Raw genomic sequence first — 4,383 nt, forward strand, 5'->3', positions numbered from 1 at the left:
GACTAGACTCCCTTCCTGGTTGTGCAGAGGGCTGACGGTGATCTGTAAGTTTTTTCCCCTTTAAATAAATACTACCTTATTAATCATAATTCCAAACTGCTGTGGCATTGTTTGTGACTTACGCCTTCAGTAAACTTCAGTTTTCCATTGTACCCAATCATAATGTCCTGAAATAGAAATTTCCCTCTTTTTTTGATTTGGTGAGATTAACTTAGACATATATCTGGTAATATAATTTCTGTTTCAGAAGAAACAATAACTGATAAATTGTCAGTCTATCATGTGACCTTGATTTATAATTTTTTCAAACCCTGCTTGCTCCTGTGCTGTTTCATGGCTGTGTATAGGCATCCAAGTTCTTCCAATATCTTAGCATGCTCAGTAAAATCTACAAGAAGATTCACCCAGCCAGGGGTAGTGACAGGTTTTAATGGGGTTAGCAAGTATATTTTTGATTCCAGGCACATAAAAAAGTTTCAGCAAATTCTGGGTTAGATATTGATTAAAATGTACCCCAAAACTCAAATAATAAATAAAAGTAAAGAGAATCAAATGGTTCTTTCTGTACTGTATTAAGAATTGCAAAATTCCAGAGAAGGTGTAATTTGCACTTAGTGAACCATAGCATTTGATTGCTGATTGTGAAGATGTTTTGATCCAAATATAAATGTAGATAAACCCCAAGTGAAGTCTATTCACATAGACTCGTGCCTGCTTCTAGAACACATACAGCTTCAACATTAAAACGCAACACAGAAAAATACAAACCAGTAAAATACAAATGAAAGGGAAAGAATGTAAGTTAGACACTGAGCATTCAATGATAAAAAGGTACAGTGTTTGTCAGTTTTTCTGTGAGCCCCTATGAGCTCATGTTAGTTGATTTTGTGTGTGTGTGTGTGTGTGTTTTCTTTTGATGTCTTTGACTCTTCTGGCCCCAACAATTCTTCTTCCCCCTCTTTCACAGGATTTCTGTGGTCTTCCTAATGTTTGGCTATGGATCTGCATCTGTCTTACTGGTTGAAGCCTCTCTAATGACAACTGGGCTAGGGACCAATCTATGAGTATAGCAGAGTATCATTAGGCATCATTGCATTACCTTTTCCCCCTATCAGTCATGTTTGTTTCTATTCTAGGTATCTGGGTCATCAAGCCTATTGGTCCTAGTGCTCCAGGTAGTGTCAGGCATGAGCAAACTCTCCTGGCATGGATTTACACCACTAGTCATAGTCATTGATTGGCTTCTCCCTTAATCTCTAGGCTACCCTTAATCCAACACATCCCACGTGCAGGACAGACTGTGGGTCGAACGTTATTTGCCTGGGTTGGTTTCCCATTCCCTCACTTGAAGTCTGGCCGGGTCACAGAAGATAACCAGTTCAGGCTATGTATCTACTATTGCCTCGAGTCTTAACTGGGTTAATCCTTGCTGATTCCTTGGACACTGCCTAGCTTGAGGTTTTTACTTGACCCTGAATTGTCACCCCTTTCCAGGAGTCTCTTTCAGTCCTTTCCTCATCCATTCTTCCCTACAACTTGATTGCTCATGAGACAGACTCTTTTATGATATATTATTAAACCTAATGGTAATCACAATAAAAAATTAATAAATAAGTAATATAAAACAGCATTTTAAACTGCATTAATAGCATAAAATCAAAAGTCAAATCCACAGAGAAAGATATCAGATATAAGAAACAAAATTATGAAAAGCAACCAGTCATAGTTCTGTACCTATCAATAAAATTAAAAATAAAATCTATCTATGTCTCAAATTAAAAAAATGGACCATCCAAAGTACCAAGACCAATAGGTGTTATATTCTGTGTAAAAAGAGGCTTGCCTCAATTTTCTGGACACATGGAATGAAAATGAAGGAAAACAAGACCGTAAACAGCTACAGCTATACAGTAAGGTTTAAGTCAAAGACTGTGAATTGAAAGAGAGCAAAATATCATAGTGGAAAATTATCAGTTCATCAGGAAGTTATGCAAATTAAACATATATAAACAAACAATAGTGGAAAATGCAAATGTTGGGCACAAAAATCTGAACTCAGAGAAGACAGAAACAGAAACAAAGCAATAGAATTATCAATTAAGCACTTCCAAGAATGGGAATATCACGCAAGTAGAATAAAATTAGAAAATATTGCATTAGAACAACAGCTAAAATTAAATAATCATATAAGATATATAGAGAGTATTGCATAAAAAACTTGTTCTTCTCAACCAAAAATTGAATATTAACCAGAATAAACATTATCTTAGGCCAGATAAAATATTTTAATAGACTTTACTAGTATGACTTATTGACGCACCATGGTAAGAATCTAGAAAATAGTATGTAAAACTTTTAGATATTTAACAATTATGGGGTCATTAAGCAACATGATCCTGAGTAGCATACAGTTAAATGAAGAAATTTTAAAAGACATTAGGTAAAATAAAAGAAAACAAATGGAAAAAAACAACCCAAGACATTTAGAAGAAAAAGTAATTAAAAATGAAAGACTCCAGCAATAAACAAATATTATTCCTTTCTTTATCATTTTATAAAAAATAATTGAGTAGTGCTATTGTTCATGTTTTGCAGTGCTAAAGTTATTATGAGGAAAAAATAAAAACATAACTAAGCAAATAAAAATGATAAAACAAATCTCTTTTTAATGTATATGCAAAAGTTCTCAATAGCTGTTGGCTCAATTTTTTTTTTTTCGAGACAGGGTTTCTCTGTAGTTTTGGTGCCCGTCCTGGAACTAGCTCTTGTAGACCAGGCTGGCCCCGAACTCCCAGAGATCCGCCTGCCTCTGCCTCCCGAGTGCTGGGATTAAAGGCGTGCGCCACCACAGCCTGGCCTTGTTGGCTCAATTTTACATCCGTTAACCAGTTAGGCATAACCTATGATCTACCGGGCTTTCTCTTTATTGACTGAGGAGTGCTCAGGTGTAGATAGGATATACATATTCGCACCTCCTCCAAAGCTCAGGAAACAGTGAAAAATTCAGATTGCACAGAAGAGCTTAATTAAATACTATTTTATGGGACAAAGAGCCATGATACTCATGAACTCACAATTCCTGCAGATGTTTACATAGAGTATCATAGGTTTGAGTCTTTAAACATTCATTTGTAGCTCTCACATAGTTTCATGGGACTCCCCTGCCCCAACATGACCTTCTTGAGGAGAAGACATTGTCTTCAGTGTTTTGGCCACTACTGAATTATGTATGGTCCAGTGCATAGAATCATATCTATGCCTGCATGAATGATCCTGATTGAATCCAATGGGTCACAAAACAAAAGCCGAAACCAAACAAAAATATATGAAAGTTGGATGGATATTTTGGGAGAGGAAAGGAGAGAGACTGGGAGAGTATTAAAGAATATATGGGAGGATGGGAGAATACAGTGATTAGAATGTGTTATATACATGCATACATACATATATACATACATATGAAATTGTCAAATGTAAGATAATAAAGATATTGAAAAGGAAATTACATGAAGTATTCATAGTAGACACTAACCTAGGCAAAGGCAAAAAATGAAATAATGGTTGTCTTGGACTTGAGAGAAAGAACACTAAGAAGTTGAATTTAAGAGAAAAGATTTAAAGATTTCCATACTTAGCTAGCAGTAGTAATTGGGTAGATGAACAGTGTTATGAACATGCTCAATACTGCAGAGTGTATTTTAAAAAGTGTAAAGTGATACTTTTATGTAATAAGTAAATATATAATAATTCAAATTCTGCAAGTAAAAATAGGAATGCACATCTAAGATCCCAATTCTACAGATGCTAAAACAGGAGTATTCTATGTTTGAAGAATTCTACAGATGCTAAAACAGGAGTATTCTATGTTTGAAGACTTCCAAAACCTTACTAAGATTCTGGAAAATTATTTTCAGAAAAGGAAAGAATATTAAATAAGAAACGAGTGAATAAAATTGCAAAATTACAAGGAAGTTATATTCATATTAAAGAGATATTAAAAATGGCCCTTTTATGACAAAAGGTCTGTTACTGGAGCAGAGATTAATAAAAAAGATGAATAAAAAGGGCTAAGAAATATTGCACGAAAAACTGTTTATGCTGAAATATAGATCTTGTTATGAAAGTGATATAGAATAAATAATATGAATTCACAGAAAATGGCAGAAAAACATGAAGGGGTGGTGGTGGTAGGGAATTCAGGAAGAAAGTATTAACATTAAAGGGACTGTCTTTGGATTCACGTTCTCATTTAGCTTCTCTAGGATTGTGAATTATAAGCTCACTGGCCTTGAAATATGGCTAGAAACCAAATATGAGTGAGTACATCCCATGTTCCTCTTTTTGGGTCTGGCTTACCTCACTCAGGATAGTGTTTTCTATTTC

Source organism: Microtus ochrogaster, chromosome 5 (assembly GCF_000317375.1).
Source record: "Microtus ochrogaster isolate Prairie Vole_2 chromosome 5, MicOch1.0, whole genome shotgun sequence".
Lineage (NCBI taxonomy): Eukaryota > Metazoa > Chordata > Mammalia > Rodentia > Cricetidae > Microtus > Microtus ochrogaster.